The 21,276-nt window shown below is 54.0% G+C and overlaps 1 protein-coding gene across 1 annotated transcript in view; it reads left to right on the top strand.

Annotated features, from left to right (window-relative positions):
* The window catches only part of AGO4 (argonaute RISC component 4), a 234,818-nt gene that overhangs the window by 143,783 nt on the left and 69,759 nt on the right, over positions 1 to 21,276 (top strand). The window lies entirely within an intron of this gene.

The following is a 21,276-nucleotide window of genomic DNA, read 5'->3' as shown; positions in this document are numbered from 1 at the left end:
TGGCAACTGTTCCTTGGGCACAAATTCTTTTGGAAACACATGACTGGCACTCCTGCAGCCTCTGATCTATGTAGTCAAAGGGAACTGAACTGAGAAGAGACAGTGAAATCCTTCCAGGAGCGATGGAGTGATTTATTTGCTGCCCATCTTTCTGTGTCAGGAATCGCCAGCAGTGCCAGCTGCCTGCGGAGCCGACCCCCGAGCTGCTGTGCGGGGCTCCCTGCGGCTCCTGCCGCCGTCTGCGGTGACAGCCTGCCAGTCCGCAGACAGTGACTGCGAGTGCATGCTCAGCCCCTCCGGTCCGGAGTCCCTCCTGCCACCCCAAACACCATCCCAAGCAGAATCCCCCACGATCAAAGGGACAAGCCCTAGCTTGACTCACCTCTTGAGCCAATAAATGGGGTTTTTTTGTCCATGACAGCCACCAAGGGAGAACTCCTGAGCCGCAGATGTGCCTGCGGATTTTCCTATCAGTTGATGGCTTCAGAGCTCCTCCATGAGCTCAGGTAGGGAGCTTGGATGGCATCTCTGTTTCATCGCCTGGCCGGACATGGGTTCTGACAGCCACTGCTCAGCAAATGCTCTTCTCTGCTATTCCCTTATTCCCCCCCACTCTCAATCTACTTAAATTTCTTAGGGCAAAAAATGTCTTGTCTTGGCTGTGCAGCACCCAGAAGCTTCCAGGTGTGGCTGTAATGTAGATAATTAATAACAAGAGAAACAAAAGGTATACTCTAATTGCCTGGACATTGTCTAACTGCAGGCGCCATCCTGACGAGCAGAGTAACTCCAACTGGCACTTGGTTTATTGATTAGACTCTGCCTCTGCCTGAGCCCCATCTAATACATTCACTAAGTGCGGCTCCACAGAGACCCAGCCCCACGCTAATGAAAGGGGCCACCGGAGCATTAAACCCCCGCGGCAGTTGCCGTAAAGGAGTTAGCCCCAGGAAATAAAACTCGGGCTGCTACAGCACATGGCAAACGCCCAACTGCACCTATACCAAGAAAGTCACTGTGTAATTATGAGAACTGGGCATAACCTTTGTGTGGTTTAAAAAATACTGAACATGCCAAAAAGCAACAGCAAATTGTCTTCAGGAAACAGTATAAATGAGTGTAAGCAGCAAATTCACCATTTTGACTGTTTTCCAATTGCCTGTAGCTACACTTGTTAAATTGAGTGCTGCGTGCATAAATCAAAACAGGATGTTTTCTTTTACCTAACAATGGCCAAGCTCTGCGCCACTGCTTAAGTATTTTCTATGTGGATCCAATCTGAAGTTTTAAACACATTTTTCCCTATAGATCTCCGTACGTATTGCACGTGTACATACAGCCAGCCAGTCGAACTTAGCAGTTATTTTTTGAGACCTTTTTAAGAGAAGGTTAACGAAAAATCAACAACTACCATCCTTTATTGGGCCCTAGGGTACAATTAAATGTTAAGGTTGTTATTGAATTTTCTTGACAGATTGAATTTCCCTGTTTAGGAAGCACGCCTGCATCCAGTACACACCTACCTCTCTTCCTGGGGTGAAGGCGCTTCTGACATTAGTACAGCGGTATAAGAAGGACAGCAGGACATCTCTGCTTAGCAGAAATCGGGGAATATTTTCCAACATTAAAGGGAAATTGTCCAGGCTGCCGTATGCCTTAAAATTGAATGTACCTTTGCCTGTTTTCTTTTCAAGACAAATATTGCAGTTAGGCGTATTTATACATGTCTGTGCCACACAACCTTGGTGGGGGTTATTCCAAGAACAAAAGCTGTGAGTAGCACAGGGATGCTAAGCAGCCTACGTAAAACTCTTCTATGTACTGAGACACCTGATATACAATATGCAGTTTCTGATACTGTGATCCTGTACCCAACATACAGAGATATCCAAAGACTGTGTGGTCCTCGGAGTATCTTTTCTCAGTAGGTCCAGATAAGTTGTGGAGCTGAAGCATCCCAGTCCAAAGCAGGAATGGGAGCACAGAGAGCGAGAGGCTGTGACAGAGAGGGGAGCTCGCCTTCCCATCCTCCCATCGCAGCTTGGAGCAAGTAAAGCATGCTTTAGCTGGAAATGTGATATCTTCTTAAAAAGGAAGGTTGATCCTGTAAGGAACCCTGAAATTGAAAAAAAAAAAGAAAAAAAATAGATCACCCACAAAGGAGGAAGCAGCTCAAATTTATTGCGTAACTTGCCATAACTCCCTGGACGGCTCTACACCAACAAATCGGTGTCAAGATACAGTGCAACGAAGGAAACTCGACAAGGACAGACTGGTTGAGAAAGGGGAAAATGGGAGGGCTGAGCAGTAGATAGAAAAGCTGCCAAGTATGAAGCTGTCGTGTTTTCTACGCAGAGGCAGTCAAGGAGTTAGTCAAAGGGAAAACCTGTAAAACAATAAAAGTAAAGAATCCTCAGTGCAGTCCAGGGATATAAATATAAATACTGAATATAAATCCACCGAGCCCTGTTACAGCCACTGGAGCTGTTCGGGCTGACACCAGCTGTGGATCTGGCCTGGACAGTAATTCCTCATCTCCATTGATGTGGGCTGACCAGTACTTCCTAATTTAAGATGATATTTACAGAGGAAAACATCGCAGTCTCTTTACTAGGTGCCGATTGCTCCAGCAGAGAGCCCAGAGCTGAGCAGAAAATGCAGACAAGTCATTACATCAACAGTTGGAAAACAAGTGTTCGGGAAGACATAAGCTGGCTTTGCCAACCTTTCAGCATTGCTTTTTCTTCCCTGCTAGTTTTTTACCCCTTCTTCACGCATTGTCTGGGAGATATTGCAGATGTTGTTCTTACCTTTGGACAACAAGCTCAACTTTTACCTGACCTGGCTGCACGCTGCTGTGCCAGCCAGACGTCAGCTGCCTGGCTACCCTGAGTGCAATTGCTCTCCGACGGTGCGTGGTTCTCATGTTAATGCTTAGCAGACTTGCCATGCTTCTGACATTTGTAAACAGCAACGCACTTTACGGAGGCTCCCCACAGGCTCCGTCCCAGGTCTGCATACACCCAGGGGCACAGGGACTGTGCGAATTCACACGCAGTGCAGATACAGCTCTGCCATTGACAGAAGATCTGCCGTGTGGAGCAGTTGTGATACATTTGCGATCACTTGGCCAGGAACAAGCACTCTGCTTGCTGAACTCCTAAGCCGCTGGCTAATTGCTTGAGGGCTGGCATCCGTCCCTCTTCCACCTGTTATAACAGCAGAACATTTTTTAGAGAGGACACAGTGCCCTAACTGTGTCAGAGGAGGAGGAAAACTCTGCAGGTTCTATCTCTGTCTCCCAATCTGTGATCCCAAGTTCCTGTTCCCCTTCCAGAAGAGCGACGCTGAGCCCTCCTGGGTGCATTGCCGCTGCCTTGTGCTAAACCAAAGCTGGGCAGTGCTGGCCTGAAACACCTGGGCTCAGCTTTCTGCTCTGTCCCCAGCTCATGAAGCAGCCCAGCAGGCGTGGGGCTGTGGTTTGATGCACAACTGCAGTATGGGAGGTATTTTTCATTCCAGGGATTGTTTGACCAGTGTTTGCACTGGCTTTTCCCCTTTGCTGTCATCTGTCTCAATATGGTATTAGTAAAGACGATGCTACAGTTACTGTAATGCCTAGACAAGGTTTCCTGCTAGGAGCTCACCGCTTTCCAGAGAAGAAAAGGATCCTCGTGTTCCTGCTATTTCAGGTGCAGGAAATGAAGGCGCAGAGAGGAGAAGTGATTTAGTGGAGATCACAGGGCAGGTGAGTGGACTGGATGGGAATAGAAACGGCTTGATTCACTGAGCTCCTCTCTAGCTGCTGAAGCGTGCCATTTGGATCACACAACCCCGGAATGAACTCTGCAAGGCTTACACGGAGCTTTGTTCTTAATCTCTCTGTCTGGGCTCCACAGAGTGCCTCAAGCTGACTTTCTATGGGCCTAAACACGGTATATTTAAGCAGATTCTCCTTAGGGATAGGCAGGGACGAACCTTGCATTGTTCCTCCCGTGCCCAGGCTGGTGGGCAGCCCCTGGTGCCAGTCTGTTTCTGCCTCTGTCCTCCCCACCAAGCTGCCTCTGGGTCACCGGAGAACAGCGCTTGCTGAAGTTTCAGCTGGCAAAAGTTGCAGGGTCTTTCTTTCACATGTTTGTTTTGACAGATGGGTGTTAAACACTACCTGGATGGAGGGGTTTTGTCAGTGGCATTTAAATCATGAGCCTGGCTCTCCTGGATGTGGTGCGGACCGTTGGCATCTCCCTGCAGTGCTTGCTTTCTGGCGTACAGCAGCTTTGCAGAGGGATTGCTCTGGACATGGGTGGCCCCACTCGCCCCTCCTGCAGTTTCCCAAGCTGGGGTCAGTGTGGAGGGAGCGTGTCCTCCTTGCCCACCGCCAGCAAAACTCCTTCCTAAGAGTCCTCATTCTTGCCAAATTTGTTGGGAAATGTCAATGTCTGGCAGTGTCGATCCTATGGGCCCTGCGTCCTGCAGCAGCCCCCCGCTGCGGGCGGTGGGTGAGCGGGCTGCTCTGCTTCCCTGGTCCCAGGTCCGTTGCAGAGCGTTTACCCTCCACCTGTGATGGCAAGAACAGGGCATCCATTGGAGTGTGCAGGTGAAAATGGATTGTAACCTGCCATCTGCCATGTCAATAGAGCTGATTAGCGCTTGTATGTGTCTCTGGCAGGATTGATCTTGCAGGTGAGAACATTTCAGAGACCAGCTGGGGCCCTGCTTCTCGGCGGGATGCTCCTTCCTGAGCAGTTCTGCAGTGGTCATCATTGTCTGCTTGCGGTGGACAAGAGGATATTCACCGCAAGCGGCTGGGATGGCCAGGGACAGGGAGCGTCATTTCCCAGTTTTCCCACTTCTGGAGCCTCTCCAGCAGTGCAGAGCATCACGGCTGCTTCCTGCTGTGTTCACTTTTGGTTCCCTCTCTCCCAGTTTGATTTGCCGCTCAAACCTTCTCGGTGAGGTGGGGAAGCAACAGGCACTGCAGGCTAATATTGCAAAAGCTCAGTGGTGCAAAACCAGGTTGGTGATGCCAATACAATGTCTAGCTTTGAGTGGTGTGTGACCCGTAGCTGTACAGCTCTGTGGCGGCCAGCGGGATGATCCATTTCATAACCATTGCTAATTGTAAACTTAAACCATAAGAAGAAAAGCTGCTCCAAGTCATTGGATAGTTTTTTTCCCCACTGAGGAGGCACAAATCAAGAAATCAAAATGTTTAACAAAACAAACAGAGATTTCCCTGGTGTTGTGGGAGATTTATAGACAGCAACATCTAATCAAAGCTTCCCCCTGGCTCCTCTAGCTCTGCCCCTCTGTTTGAATTCCTGCTGGTGACTGAATTACTACTTTTCTTACTATTTCCTGTGCTTTAAAAGTGGGGAAAGCACAATCAAATTATCGTCATGCTCATTTGGTTAATTACCCATTTAGTTACTTATTCAGTTCATTAAAAAGACGCTGGCCACTGTCAGTTTGGAGGAAATTCAGAGAGGCAGGCAGTTAAGAGACAGGATATAGGACAAAATAGGCCATTACTCCAGCCCAGTGAATGGCAATTTATATCCCTTCTTTTCTGCTACGTCACTTCTGTGCACAGTTTGTTCTGGATTTAAAAAAAAACAACCAACAAACAAATGCAGAAAGCATTCTGCTGGAGATCACCGTTGCTTGTTAGAATCCATTTAGGTTTAATCCAAAGCTCTGCAGAAGACCAAACCACCTATTTTAGGACTCCTTTTTTCAGTTGAGAAAAATGTGCTGCTCCACAGGTCATAAGATGCCCCTGAATAGATAGAAATGTTGCTTCTTGAGACAAATTCTATCTGACAGTTTTTACAGTACGTTCGTTCAGAGCAAAATGCCCTGTCCCCTGTCACCCGGATTGAAATTATTAAGAAAGACAGACATTTCACTGACAACTCTAGCCTCAGGGGGGAAAATATTCCTTCTGTTCCCCTCTGAAGGTCAGAGCTCACATAATGCAAAACACTTAGAACACGCGCGTACACATGCTCACACACATGCGGAATAAAACTTTCTCTTCAGCGGAGCACTGGATGGATTTTATGGAAAACAGGAACCCGCTTCACATCTGTCTCCGAGAATTTTGGCCAAAAAAGATGAGCCGTACATTTCTTCAGTGTTGAGTTCTTATTGTCTTGTAAATTATCTCTTTCTCCCCTGCATGTAAAACACATCAGTAGATGGTCATGTGTGCTCACATGTTCGTACTTCCACTCACATGACACATACCCGGACGTGGCACATCAGTCGCTGGCAATTCCTCTGACAATCTGGAATCTGCGGGAAAGTCACACTTCCCTGGCATCTGTTTATTCTTTCAAAATATTGCCTGGCTTCTTTTCCTTGCTGATAAAAGCCCATTTGCGACTTGTATGTCCCATTTATCACTTTAGCTGCGTTGCCAGCTGTCATTTGGCCCAGTTTGTCACACAGGAGTGTCCCTGCGCTGGGGATGCGCAGGTCCTCTCCCCAGGAGCACCAGCTCCTGTCTGTTCAAGAGCCTTTTTGTGCTGGAGGAAGGGCAAAGCCTGGCCCTTCAGTGCATCTACAGTCCCTGCTCGACGTGTTAACACAGAGGTACGCTGCCGCATATGAGCTGTCACTCACCGTGTCTTGCCTGTGGATCACTGGGCTCACTTAATCTAGGGCTGAAAATTGGACTTGAGCCAAGGTGACTGGAGGTGGGAAACCAGACTGCAGTTCATTAACCTCTTCCCGCTGCACAAGGTAAAGCAGCAGCTCCGGCTTCCCCGCCTTTCCAGCAATTTGGCGTGCACCAGGCTCACGCCAGGTCCCTGCTGACCGCATACGTGTCATTTGCACCGAGTTTCCCTGGCTGGACCCAGCTCCCAAGCACCGACCCTGCTTTTTCAGCCTGTCTTAGAAACACTTTCTAAATCAGGGTGTTAATGGGCAGCTGGTTTGCAGCTCCCCTCCCAACACCCCAAGACGGAGCCCTTCTGAGATGCTGGCCCATGCTTGTCTTCCAGAAACCACTGGATTAATGTCACTGTTTGCTTGGGGACCTGAGGGGACCCCGATTGCACAGACCAGCTTGTTTCTTTGGCTGGCTAAGTGACGTGCCTCAAGTCGTACACTGGCATCAGTGGCAGAGCTGGAAACAGAGCTGGGAAGGCTTTTGTTTCACATTTACTCACAGAAGAAGGCTGGAAATCCCGAGTCCTGCTCTGTGCTGCCTGCTCTGACCATCCCATCCCATCCCATCCCATCCCATCCCATCCCATCCCATCCCATCCCATCCCATCTCATCCCACTGTGCTCTTGGGGGTGGGAACGCAGCCCAGCCCGGACCTTGTCTCCCCATCCTTGCTCTATCCATCACCTCCAAAAGCCTTGCAGGAGCTCTCCAGGACACCAGCACCTGCCCGTGCCCTCTGCCAGCGGGCGTGCCGGTTTCTGTCCTTGCTTTCTGACACGGCTGCTGTTCTCCACCGAGCAGTCTGCAGGCGCAGGGGGTACAGGGAGGACGCAAGCGCTCCTCCCGGGCTCAGGGTGCCGGTAGCACAGGGAGGCCGAGCGCTCCCCGGAGATGCCGTGCGGGGGCTGCGGAGGGGACCGAGAGGTGCTTGAAGGTCTTCCCGTGTGAAGGCAGGGCTGAGGGCAGGCTGGTGAGGAGCTGAGCGGGGAGAGGGGAGGGCTGGGCAGGCAGCACAGCTGGGAGCACCCCGAGAGCGGAGGAGGGAAGGGGAGTGCTCCGGCGGCCGCTCTCCTGCCCCAGCAAACCAGCCCCTATCCCCGACTGCTCTTCCCACAGGGACACCGGCTTCTGCACAGCATCTTCCCTCAGATCCGCAAGAATCCTAAAACTTTTCTTTCTTCTTTCTCTCACTCCCTCTTTTTCTAAGTTTAATTCTGAACAGCCGGCTGCGTTCAGCCTGACTGGTTTGTTATGGCTTATAATTTGTGTTAGGATTAATTAACTAATTACCGACAAATGTCCGTTGGCAAGATTCTGCTTCTGCTTGTCAACTTGAAGTATTTAATTATTTTAATCATTTACTTTCATCTTCAGAATTTATGCTCTTCCAAGAGCGTTTCTAGGCATCTTTTAATTATTATTCTGATTTTTTTTTCAGAGGGGTGGTGAGCTGGGGGGAGCAAGGTGGGGGATGGTATAATTTCTCATTAACTATTTCAGTGAGGTAACTTCCTCGGAAACTCATCCTTGGTTTTCAAACCCTGGTGCAGAAAAGGGACAGTCTGAAATGAAGGTTGTGTGGGGATGCACAGAAAGGGCTGGGCTGGGCTTCCACTTCCCAGCTAGAGTCCCCCCTTTCCCAAAAGGATTTCAGGGATCCAGGCGGGGTGATCCCACTGTACCTGTTCCCTGGTCTAGGGGCTGGAGCAGGCGTTGATTTACACAGATGCTTCCCTCACCCCTGACTCCAGGGGAGCGCTCAGGACACCCCGTTAGGCACAGAAGAGTCTCTGCAGGATCAAAGTCCAAGTGGACTCTCAACCATTGTGCCAGCAAGAAAATAAAACCAAAGGTCATGGGAAAACATCCATTTATACAGATTTTTCATCTTTAAAAGATCATGAATTGCTTAAAACCCACAAACCGAATTCTGCTTTGAGCATCCCACAGGTTTGAAGGGGGAAGGCAGGAGCGCATCAGGACAGATTTGGGCTGTGGGCATGCATGGGAATCCCAGCCCCTGGACGTGCTGCCAGCGGTGGGACCGGAGGGCAGCAGGTAACGGGGACAGTGGACAATTCAGCAAAGGACATCTTGCTTTTACAGGAAATTCCACAGGGCTGCCACAGTCAGGACCCCGCCTGAATGAAGAGCCGATTTGCTCAGTAAAACAATGGTCCCCCTTAAGATACAAAAAATATATTGCATAAATTCAATGTATGCATTTAATTCTTCCCTTCCAAACACACTGGCCCTTGCTGTTCCTTCCCAGTTTTGATCTCAAGGTAGGGCAGCGTGCCATGGTGATACGATGGCACGTGTTTTCGGTTTGCACGCTTAGCACCCAGGCTGTAGTCGCACAGGGAAGGTACCGCTATCCCAAACGCAGCGCGTGCCTCGGGAAGCTTCCCTCGACAGCCTTCACACCCGCACGGAGCTGCAATTTAATCCCAACAGCGAGAACCCAAGTCTGCACAGGTATGTGTGCCGCACCCCAGAGTCCACCCACGGGTGTACCGGCACAGGCGCACGTCCACCAGGCACCTGGGTCCCCGGCAGACCGAGCTGCTTCGGAGAGCACTGGGAGATAAAATGGCAACTCAGCACTTCCCCGTGCCCAGGCAGATGCCGGGAATACGGCCCCACACTCAGAGCTAAGCAGCCGAGGGATCTAATCTCTCTTTTTCTTTCACACATCAGAGCTGCAGCACTTCTGTGGGATTAAAACAGGAGAAAAGAAAGCGTGATAAACTGATAAAAGACAGTGAAACTCAGAGTCTTTCACTGATCCTTTCCAGCAGAATTCCAGGCTTTTTTTCTCGCCAAATGCTTTACGCTGCCAACAAACCAAATTCTGAGGTGCTTGCAAAACCCTTCCTTTGCTGGCCAGCTGCCCAGATGGGCACAGCCCCACGCCTTCGAGTGGGGCACACGTACCCTACTGACTGCAGGAGGAGTCTCTCTAGTAAAGACTAATGAAGGATTCAGCCCCAAGAATATTTCTTTCCTGAAACAAATGAATCCCTTGGACCAGAGCGCTGATGAGAGTGTGCTATTTAAAAGGTTTCTTGAGGGTACGTAATTATATTGAAAATAATTAGGGGCAAGGCAGCAGTATTATTACTACTTATCATATCACTCTAAACTTAATCCAGACTGATCTATGGGAAGGCATCGGGAATGCAGAAGATGGACCTTTCTTAAGTAAGATGAGTCCATAACATTGCCAGTTTACTGGGCTGACATGGGAGGCAAGAGGCCAATTTCCCCTTAGGAGTCATCTGTTGAAGCCGGTAGGTTTGTACAAGAAATGAACGGAGGGGGCCAGGAAGGCTGAAGCACGGTCCTGGACTCTCTGGAGTTGAGATTCAGGGCGGATCACTTGGTCCTTCAGACAAACGTATGTTCAGCCTTTAAGGTGACATCCCAGACCCTTGCCCTGAGACACGACAGCCCCTGGGATGTGAGCGAAGGCTCCCTAGGAGCCCAGGGAAGCAGCATGGCCCTGGTGAGCGCTCTCATCTAAATGAGATGAGAAAGATTGTCTTAATTAACTTCAGAATCCTGTTAATTAGAAGCCTCTCTGCATTAAAAATTTCTCCAGTGACCAGACCAAGCCGTGGCTACGCGTGAAGGCGGAGGTACAGGCAGGTCAGGGATGGATCACACCCAGGTCTTGTTTGGGGCAGAGGCTGTCAAATGTCACCGTGTTAAAAATACAGCGGGACCACCAAGGCTGCTTCGGAAGCAGCCAAGCTGAGCACCCCCACAGCAGGGCATGGCATGGCAGGAGGGGAGGAGGACTTTTTGGAGAGGCTAAGAGCTGCTGTGGGACCTTGAGAGAGAGAAGCCGTGACCAAAGCCCCAGGAGAGCTGGGCTGGAGGGGCTGGGAGAGCCTGCAGATAGGGAAACTGAGGCACAAGGGGAGCACAGGGGACAGGGGAAGGCACTGCAGAGCTGTGGACAGCCTCTGCATCCCCCAGCTCCTGGCCCGTGCTGTAGGTACCCCACAACTTTGAGATCAGCCCTGCGGAGGGCGCGGGGGCTTGCAGGGCTCCGGAGGAGAAGGAGCAGAAGGGGGACAGCTCTGGGGTCAGCGGGGTGCAGGAGCCGGGCTAGGTCTAAGGGTACGTACGGGTCCTTGTGGGAAGGAGAAGCCTCGTCCTGTTGAAGGCTGACAGAATGAACTTCAGTTTATGCCCCTGGCAGTTTTTTACAGCTCAGCTATTCCATTTAGGGTTCGGGAGCCAGTGGAAGGAAGCTCGGATCGCTTCACTGACCAGCCATAACATCTAGCCAGTACATTAACTGCCCTGCTGCCCTGATCTGATGTGGTTTTACAGACAATAGCTACTGGCTATTTAGGCAATGTATAAATTAACATATTCTGCACAAACTAGGAGCATATTTAAATTAAAGGAGAGTGCCCTTTATTTGTCAATCATTCAACATCCACATTTTTACGTTCCTTTAAAAAGACAGTTTCAGCCTTCTTAATCCTACCTCAAACCGTTCGTCTTTGCGAGGGGAACACGTTGTTTGATTGCTCAAGTGTTTCTTTGCCCCCCCTTCCCCTGCCTCTCTCCTTTAATTAAAACAATCCCAATCTGCTCTCCTGGAATTTCTCTCCCAGTTCAGCTCAGTAACTTGTGACCTTCGAGTCAGAGCACCTTCATTTCTGACCAGGCTGGAGTCTGCCTGGCACGCAGGGGTCAGAGATGCAGAGATAAAGAAGTCACCTCGGGAATGAGCCACCAGAACATGGGTGCACGTGGGTGCACAGCGGCGTTCGGGGCGGCCGCAGTCGCGCGTTGCGCAGAGGAGATTGCCGGGGCTGTTGCAGCAACAAACTTTGTCTGCTGCCATTCTGATCTTGATGCCTGACACTGTGGTAAAGCAAGAAATGGGCGTTGGAGATGTATTGAACTGATGGATTGGACAAAATGGTGCTCAAAGGGGGAAAAAAAAGACCCGAGTGGTATTTTGCAAACCTGCAGCAGCCCGAGTTCACTCATCTCCCAAGTGCCATTTCTAATAATTTTAAGAACTACACGACGCTGGTGCAAGAGCCAGGGAGGAGTTTCCCATTTTGCATTTCCAAGAATCTCGGGGTTTCTTGGAGCTCTGCAGCTCTTGCAGTGAATTGCGATAGCTCAGCAAATTATCAAAGGGCTTTTCTCCTGACAGCGACTGTCGACAATAAAGCACCTTTCCCTGCTAGATGGTCTGATCAGTCAACAGCGAGATGCCTGACGGCTTTCAGCCGGACAATGCTCTTTGGATATTTGAACTCCATCTCAGTTATTTTTCCGTCTACAGAAAACACAACTTAAAGGAGAAAAATGCAAAAGAACCCCTGTGCTGAAACCTTACTAACGGCCACGTCCCGGCTTTCGCCTGGCTCCCATGCCACGACGCTGATAGAAGATAAAATCTATTGCAAAGAAACGCCCGTTTGGCAAAGTTTGCCCTCTCTCTGCCTGTCAGCCAGATGCCGACATCTCGCTCTTCCCTGGCGAACCAGGGCCAATGTGTTTATTTAAGACCAAAATCAGCATCGATCAGGGTCTGTCAGTCACTCTCCCGGAATAAAGCGCTGGGGACGCGGCGGGGTTTGGAGCGGGGGGGGGACGGTAATGGACACACGCTCGAATGAGCTTGCAGCCATTTCACTAAATACCCCGAGGCTGGAATTCTTTTTTTATTATTATTTAGAAAATAAACATTTTGTTTGTTAAGAAACTGTATTTAAGGTGCTGAAACGGAGCTTTCTTTAGCACTGAGGGGCCTTTCCCGTAGCCCTCTGCAGCCCGGCAGCTTTGGAGGGGATTTGGAGGAGCCGGCTCGGTGCTGAGCCCGGCGTGGGGCAGCCCCAGCCCCTGTCCTGCAGCGGTGCCGGGGCGAAGAGGAGGCAGGAGAGCTGCTCCGGCTTTGTGGGGTGCCCGGGCAGCAGCGAGACGCGCAGCCCGACAGCGTCGCAGTGCTGCGTGGGACCGGGCTGGTAATAGCGTGCCCGAGAGGTGCGAACGCCGCAGTGTACGGGAGGCTCCGAAGCAGTAACAACACGCCAAGGGAAAACCACCCCGACCGCCCTCAAAATGGAGCTGCCTCCTCCCTGCTCCCCTCCCCTCCTCCTCCCACCTGCCTTTCATTTTCCCTCATGCATGGAAGGTATTAATTACCCAACTTGCTTTAATGGCTCGCAGGAAGTGCCCTGCAGCAATCCCGGCGCGGAGGGAGCTTTGCCCGGTGCAGCTCCGCGGCGTGCACGGCTCCTGGGCTACCAGCCGAGGAAGAGGAGCGCGGCGCGAAGCTGCCGGGGCACGAGGTGTTTCCCGTGGCCCCGTGGAAGGGACCCCCTTTTTCTGAGCCCTCTGAGCAGCTCTCTTTTATCTCTGGTGTCCAGCTAAAGCAGCTCCTGTGCCCTCGGGCTGGCTGCGTGGGGTTTGTTAACCTCCGGGACAGGCAAACCACGACCTCTCACCTCCCCATAATAAGCACGGCCGCTCGCTCCCACTCACTAACTTATTATTTGCTGCCGCTGAGCTGTGCCTAACCTTGCTGAGCTGTGCCTAACCTTGTTAACCTGCCGGGGAGAGCCCCGGGGAGCAGCCGGGTAACTCACCCCTCGCTGTGGGAGAGCAGAGGGGAGACACGTCCCGCCCGCACCCCCCGGGAAAGACTCCGTCTTGCAGCTGGACGCAGTGCTGGGATCAGCGGGTGCTGCCGCAGCAAGGCGGGGGCCGGGACTCCCCCCTTCTGCTCCCAGCTCCGCGCTCCAGCTGTCAGAGGAGGAGGTTGGGCAGCAGGCTTTATCTGGCGCGGGGGACCAGCACCTCTCCTCCCTTGCGGGGTCTCCCGGGCCCTCCTTCCACTGCGCTCATGCAGCAATTTTGATAAAGGATTTGGAGAACAAGCAGGTAGAGCAGCAGGGCACAGGGGATTTTTATCCCCAGCAACTGAAACCTGGGATGCAACTCCCTGGGGAGCTCCTGAGCTTAAATTTGGGCTGTCCCCAGCTCCCAGCCACTGCTTTCTTTGCACCAGCCTAAAACCAAAGGCAACGTGCTCATCAGATTGATCTGCAGACAGATCGATACGGGGCAGCTCCAGCCTGTCTGAGCAATGTGCGTGCGGCAGGAGCCGGGTCTCGGCCTCAGCCCTGGGACTCCTAAAACCCGCTGGCCCCGGCCAGCACGCAGCGCTGGGATCCTCTGGGAAGGAAGGTGACAAAAACCCCCTCTCCCGGGAGCGGTCGTTAACTCACAGACCATTTCATGGCCAAGGACAAGTCCCTGGGTTAGAGCCCTGGCTCTGCCCTGCCCTTTCCCCGCGCTGCCGGCTCCATCCCTGCTTTTGGTACCAGGAAAACCGAGTGCCATCCACTGCGAAGCCGATTGCCTGGTGCCCACCGGGGTGGGACCTGCCGAGGCAGCAGGGCCGAGCGCGGGGAGCACGGGAACGGAGCAGCGACGCGCGGGAGCAGAAGGGCATTAATCACCTCGCCGTGATTAGGGGCTCGCTGAGCACAGGCTGCCTCGGGGCCTTTCTGCTCCCGTACCTCCGAGTGCCCCAGTTTGCCGTGCTCTCAGGCGGACGCAGTCCAGGCGTGCGCACGAGCCCGCGGTCCGGGGAGCGCTGGCTGGTTTGCATTCCCCTCGTTGGCTCCAGTTCCTTCCCACCCCCTGCCAATTGCTACGGGATGGTGTGTCGCCACGGTGGAAATGGCCGTTTTTAATTGCTTTTAGTGCTTTGCTGCACGGGACACCAGTAAAAGCAAAGTCTGCCTCCCACGCCGCTCCAGCTCCCGGCTGTAAGTCACCTTCCAGGGGCTGAAACTTCAGCCCAACCCAGGGGACCGGAGCCTTCGGTCCATCCCTCGTGGAGGATCGAGGCGGTGGCAAGGGCAGGGCGGCCGAGGGCGGCCCCGAGGCTGAGCCCCCAGGAGGGGCCGTCAGAGGACGGGCCGGGGAAGCAGAGCTGCTGGAAGAGACGGGCAGAAAGCGGGGACGAGGGGGCATGATGCACTGCCCAGGCTGTGATGGCTGCCCAAGCCATGTCGGCCTGAGGAAGAGCACCCACCTCAGAAAGACAAGTGTCGGAAGATGCGGAGATGCTTTTTTTCCCTCTTGAAACACACAAATGTATTCACTTGGAGCTATCCTTTTATTGCATGGAGATGGATGTGTGAGCAAACGTTATTTTAACTTCACGGCTCTCCCATCCGTACATAAAACAGCCCAGGGAGCCGAAGTTGATTCATCTGTTTGCCACAGAAGATGGATCAGTTAGCAAATTATTTTATTGACCCGCAGCTCTGCTCAAGGTCATTTGTTTCAGTGGACAAGGCAGCATGCCTGGCATGGCAAAGAGGGCTGAGGAGGGAACCTCCATATGCGACAGGCACGTCCAAGCCCCTGGGAAACTGGCCTCGTTGCGAAACCATCAGCATCGCGCTGGACCCCTCGCAGCCCGGCTGTGCTTGCCGGATAAGCTCAGCATTTGGGCTTTAATGCTGCAGCTTTCTCAGCCGACTGGAGGCTTTTATCCCTGGCTGCTGCTGGGAAAGAAAATCCCTCCTTCTCCACCAAAATGTGGTTTGAAATCTTTTTGCTTTGTTCTGAAAGGACAATGAAAATGATTTCTGATGAGGAAGGGAGGAAATAGAATTAAGTAGCTCAATCCTCATCCAAATTTAACCCAGGTCCATAGCTCGCAGGGACGAGGCATGTGCACAGAAAACCACACTGCAGAAAAGCCGGGCCCTTCCCAGAGCTGTTGATCTGCACCTAAAATCAGGCAGGGAGAAAACCGCTGACTTTCTTATAGCCTGGGGTTTCTCCGCAGGGAGTGGGTTTTGTGAGCATCCGTGCCGCCCCACGTCCTTGTGAGGTCCCACCAAGGGGTCGAAACCCCCGGCTGCCCCGGCCCGGCTCCCCCTTGGCTCCCACGCTCCGCACGTCTGTCGGGGCCAGCCACCGCTCCGGAGCATCTCTGCTTTTTGCTGGCCCCTCTGAGCCTGCCGCTGAGCCGGGGCCTCGCTAACCTTCATCGACTTCGCCTAAACATTTATTAATTGATGGCTGCAGGGTTACCACAGGCTTCTGCTTGCGGTCGGGGGAGATGAGATGTCCACGGAGTATCCTCGCGTGAACTCCCACCGTACCTCCATCTACGCGCGTTCGGTTCTGCATCTGCTGCTCTTGCTGCTGAAGCAGCTTTTAACCAAAGACATATGGGGCCCATTAACATGGTTTTGCTTGTTTGCAGAGCCCAATCTTAGGAAGAACTGGCTGATTTCAGCTCATAGTTAAAAATCGCAAGCCTCGATACAACCGGGCGCAGACGCAGAGACCGGAGAGCTGGCGCCAGCTCGGCAGCCGGCCATCGGCACACGCGGTTACATCAAGTTCAGGACAAATGCGGATGAGGTTGAATCCGCAATGGACGGAGAACAGATTCACTATAGCAAAGCCACTGATGTTTCCTTTTGCCCGACTTAGCGCTGAGCCCCGCCTGAGGTCTGCTGGGACGGCGGGGAAGGGAGCTGGGAGGAACGGCCGGGCTGCAGGGACTCGGGCTGAAGATGATCCTGATCAGAAATACCTGGCAGTACCTCTGCCCCTCACCTCTGCCTCAGGAAATGGATCTAAAACAAAAGCTGGGCTTTCTCCATCGGTAGCCCCACCCCGGTCTTCACACTTTTTTTCAACTTTACATCGCTTTGTGCAAGGCTTTCTTAAAATCCCTGTTAAGTTCCTGTACATGCTGACAGTTTTACAATTTACATGGCAGCTGGCTTGCTTGGAGGAGATCTCTGTTAATTAAAATAACACAAAGGGAAAGAAGCGAAATCGTGTCAGCGGATAATTAATTCGGAGCGGGGCACCAGGCTGCGCGCCGATCCCGCTAACAAAACTCTGCAGGAATTCACAGCTTTACGGGGAGAGCTGGGATTTGGACGCTGCTTTCCCGAGGTGTCCGGGTCCGGCCCCAGCCCTCCTGCCCTCCTCCTCTCTGCCCCTCCGAAAGGGGCTCTGCCCCTCCGAGAGGGACGCTTTCTGCTCCTGCCCCTTTGCACTGAGCCCACGGCCATCCCGCATCCCACGTGCAAAGGCCATGGCCAGAGCATCTCACCCCCCCCCCCCCCGCCACCTCCGCTGCTCGATGCCGGGGCTTCCTAGGGCTGCGAGCAGCCGGCGGGGACCCCGGCCCGTGGCCAGCGCAGCCGAGGCCAAGTCATTCCTGGTGGCAGCCGCGCGGGTTATCTCCCCGCTCCAGCCCCGCTCAGCCAGGGAGGCCATCTGAAGCCGATCCAGCGGCAGCCGCAGCCCTGCTGCTGGGGATGAGCTCTGTCCCTCTCGGCCGAGCGGCAAATCTGCGGCGGGCTGAGCCGTTTCGGTGCCTCCCCGGCAGGATGGGATTTATGCAAGAGGCGAGGAGTGGGTGCGCGAGGGGAAGGAGGTTGGGCAGAGAGGGCTCCGGCGAGCCCAGGGTGGATTCGGGGAGCCCGGGGGGGGGCAGGGGAGCGGGGAAGCAGCTCCTGCAGGGAGTAACGGGATTTAGTGGGACTGGGGGAAGCGGAGCGAGCCAAGCCCTTGGCTGCCAGCCGTGGCCCCGGGGTGCTGGCTGGGTGCGGGCTGTGCCGTCGCCGCGCTCGGCTCCCCTCCTTGCCGCCCTGGTGCCGGCAGTGGCACCTCGCGGTGCCCCGATGCTCTCCGTCCCCGGGCAGGGACGGCGGCTGCGCCCAGCACCCTCCGCAAAACGGGCCACTCAGCAACTCGCAGTTAAAGTTATGCTTAGTTAACTATTCTGCGGCTCGCTCTCGCTGCTTTAGTGTGCTGATCAGGCGGGCTTGGAGATGGGGAAAGGGAAAAAAAACCACAGAAAGGAAAGAGAAAGAGCAGCCCAGGGCTCCAAAGCAGCTGAGGTGTCAAAGACAGAGATTTAATGAATGTGCCTGCGGTTCACCTGAACAGATGAGCACAAGCTAGAAGGAGAGAAGGAAGAAAATGGAAAAAAGAAAGGATCATTTTTCAGATTGGCAGCTCCCCTCCCAGACATCTTTTAACAAGAGAGGAAAAAAAAGGCTTTAAAGGGCCAGCCAGCTGCTTCCCTCCACCGCAGCGGGGACCCGGGCACCCTGACACCCAAGGCGGGGGTGGGGCTGGGCTGGTGCTGTGGCTCCCAGACCCCCGTCCCCCCTTGGGGACTGGCCGCTGCTGACGTGCCGGAGGACCAGGGCGCTGCAGGGCCCGCGGCAGAGGAAGGGCTGGAGAGGCGACCTGCAGAAACGGCAGCGAGAGGAGGCAAACCTGTCGGTTCATCCATCACCGTGCACCAGACCCTGTTTGAAGGCAAGCAATAAGTGTCTGCCTGCAGAATAAATCTGTGCGCTGAACATGTTAATAAACAGAGGGGGTTTGCAATAGCCAGCCCAGGTCAGCGGCTCTCCACGCTGCCCGGAGCTGCCCCGGCACACCGCAGGCACCGCACGAGCCCGGGCAGAGCCCCCCTGGGGCGTCCCCGTCCCCCACCGCCCCACGCTGGGGCTGGGCTCCCTCTGCTCCGTCCCTTGGTCCTGCCTTGGGAAGTTGCACGGGGGAGCCTGGGAGAGCTTCAGCTCTGGAGTTTCTTTGCAGTTTACCAAAAGAGGGACTTTTTTCCCCAGCAGCGCTCGGCAGCTCCTTTTTTGTTCTCCTTTGTAACCATTTCCTGTGCATAAACCTACTCTCTAATCAGTGCCACGTCCAAGCAGTTGGCCATGAGTTTTAGCCAATATTTCTTTTTCAAATGTCTAGAGGGAACTCTTTTAATAAAATTATATTTAATACCATGGTATTAAATACAATGTGTGATGTGTCCCAAGCCAGCAGCTTCCCTCTGCTTGTTCACGCAGCAAGGGGAAAAGAAAAAAAACCACACAAGAATATCCCTTAGAAAAGTCCCCGTCAACTGGCACAGGAGGGGGAGCCGGGGACAGCGTGGGTGCTGGCACTGGCACCCAGTGGGAGAGCGGGCAGGCACCCGCCGTCACCCCAGCAGCGCCCCGGGCAGTGTCCCCCTCCGAGGGCAGAGGAGGAACCGGGGTTCTTCCCAAAGCCCGAGCAAACTCAGGCCGAGCTGTTCAAAACTGATTAATACGAAGCTCTTGCCTGTTCTCGACAAGCCTGGCTCCTGAGCGCTCATTAACCGTCGCGGAGAGGGCGCGAGGCTGGTGCGAGGCCAGAGACGGGCAGCGTTTCGGGTGCTGGAGGCAGGCAGACTCCTGCTGCGCCACAGCCCCTGCCCGCCTCCGGAGCCATAAGAGCAGAAACGCCGTGCCCGCCGGCGGCCGAGCCGGGAATGCCGCCCGGTCCCGAGGCACCGCGGGTGGTCGCAGGGTCGCCGCGGCGGAGGCGGCCGAGAGCAGCCTTGGTCCGCGCCGGGCTTGGTGCCGTGGGTCGCTGCCGCGGGTCTTCTGCAGGACCTGACGCAATCTGGCTGTTCTGCGTGTGAGCACGCAGGGGGCTGGTTTGACACCGAATTCAGCGCGGCTGGACTGAAAACTGCCCAACTGGCTCTGATGAGCGAGCATCCCACCCCACACTGCAAACTAAATGACCGGAGATTTAGGGCTTATTTTTCCCTGCGTCTCCTGCGGTTGCATGCACAGGCGCTGCCGGAAGAAGCTGCTTTAAAGGCGGCCGGCGCGGACCCCGCACACCCTCGCCCACCCTTTGCACGAGGACCAGCACCACGTTTCTTCTCGCTCGCACATCGCTCCTGAGCTCCATGGGCCTGTGGGAACGGGGACGGGAGTACTCCAAAACAAAAAAAAGCAAACCCTCCCGGCCGGGTGCCGGGACCTCGGGGTCCCCCCAGGCCCGTCCTTCACTGCCTGGCCGGCGCTTGCTCCCGTGCTGCGCCGAGCACTGTGCGTGGCTGCCGCAATTAGGGCTATCTGGGTTTCTTCGTAGCTGCAGGACAACGTTTTTGCAGGCAGGACTTTGATCTTATTTCCTAAGAGTTTCTCTTCCCCTTCCTTTTCATGTGTGTTTTCCCTGTTTTTTGTCTCATTACTCAGGTGAAGGCTGATGTTCCCCAAGGCGGCCGTGCCGGAGCTGCGGTCCCCATCTTGCCGCCCACCGCAGCCTCGGCCGCCGCGACCCGGAGGCACGGGGACGGGGCATCGCTTCGTCTTGAAGCAAGTTTGTCCGTGGGCCTCTCCTGGGCAGAGGCTGCCAATTACGCTCAGTGCGCCGAGCTCTGTCAGATCGGGTTCTTGTCAGGGAGAACACTGCGCTGGGGTCCTTCTTCCCCCCTTTTTTGGTCTGTGGTTGCTTTTTTCTTGATGTTTTTAATGATTTTGCAAAGGAGCCCTAACGACGGAGATGAGGACGCTGCTCGCGGGTCCCCACGGGCTGCTCTGGCTCCCAGCAGCGCCGCTGCCCACGGGGACCGTCCCCCCCCCGGTCACCCCCCCGGGCAGGCAACGGGGCCGGGGACAGCCCTGCAGCCTGGGCGACGCACCGCCGAAGACCGGGCAGGCACAGGGAGGCTGACGGCCTCTGGGGATGTGCTGTGGGCTCAGCCCAGAGTATCGAAGTCAGCCCGGATAAATAAATAAGTAAATCTTGTCCCCTGAATATTAGCATTTCTTCTTAAAACAGGCCCAGCCTTCTCATAGCCGTAATCCTCCCCAACGCCAATCTCTGATTAAAACTCCGGTGTTGAGCGAGTCGTAATCCTTGCCACCTCAGGGCCATCTTATTATTTTTTTATTATTATTTTTTTATCCATTAAAACCTGTTTTCTCTAAATGAAATAAAGTAGGGGCAGAGATAACAAAACTCATCGCTTTTTTATATATATATATAAAAGAAAGAAACATTTTGCATTCAAAAAAAAAGTTAATAAATGGCCGAGCCCCAACAGATGGGGGTGTGTGCAGAATTTGCATTTTTCAGATTAACATGCACGAGCGAAGATAGAAAACGCGCTTGCCCCGGGGAAATAATTTGAGAAATCTTTGCATATTTTATTTAAAAGCATGCCGCGTTAGGCAGGGTAATAATGCAGAGCGATGGTGATTAGGTTAGGCCTGGAGGGATCGCAGCCTGGGACCCTCCCTCCTCTCTCGCTCTGTCTCATCCTCCCTCCAAGCCCCCCTCGAACCCTTGGCGTTACACCCCAAACGCCCGGCCCGAGAGCCAGCCCCGTTGAGGGGTTAGTGCGTGGAGGCGAGCCATTCCAGGAGCCATGCCCACCCTGCGAGGGATTTAGCCCCGCGGATTTGGGGCAGCTCCCGCCACGTGGTCCGTGCAGCTCCGAGCGCCGGCGGCGAGGCACGGGATGCTCCGGCCCCACGCGCGTCAGTAACTGGAGGGAATCCTCCCTCTGCTTTCAGCCATCCCGCAGGTGCCTCCCCGGTCTCTGCAAATCCCCCGGGATTTACAGCATTCCGCCGGGGTGGTCAGGGGTCCCAGCGCCCCAATCCCGCAGGCTGCTTGGGAAACCCCGGCCGCGGAGTTGGGGTCTGGCAGCACCGAGGTCCCGCTTCTGCAAAAGCGGGCTCCGCTGGCGCGGAAGCGTTCGTACCATCGTCTCCCGTTTG

The sequence above is a fragment of the Mycteria americana genome, chromosome 21 (genome assembly GCF_035582795.1).
Source record: "Mycteria americana isolate JAX WOST 10 ecotype Jacksonville Zoo and Gardens chromosome 21, USCA_MyAme_1.0, whole genome shotgun sequence".
Taxonomy (NCBI): Eukaryota; Metazoa; Chordata; class Aves; order Ciconiiformes; family Ciconiidae; genus Mycteria; species Mycteria americana.
The sequence above is the reverse complement of the archived record's forward strand: the minus strand, read 5'-3'. Positions and strand labels throughout refer to the sequence as shown.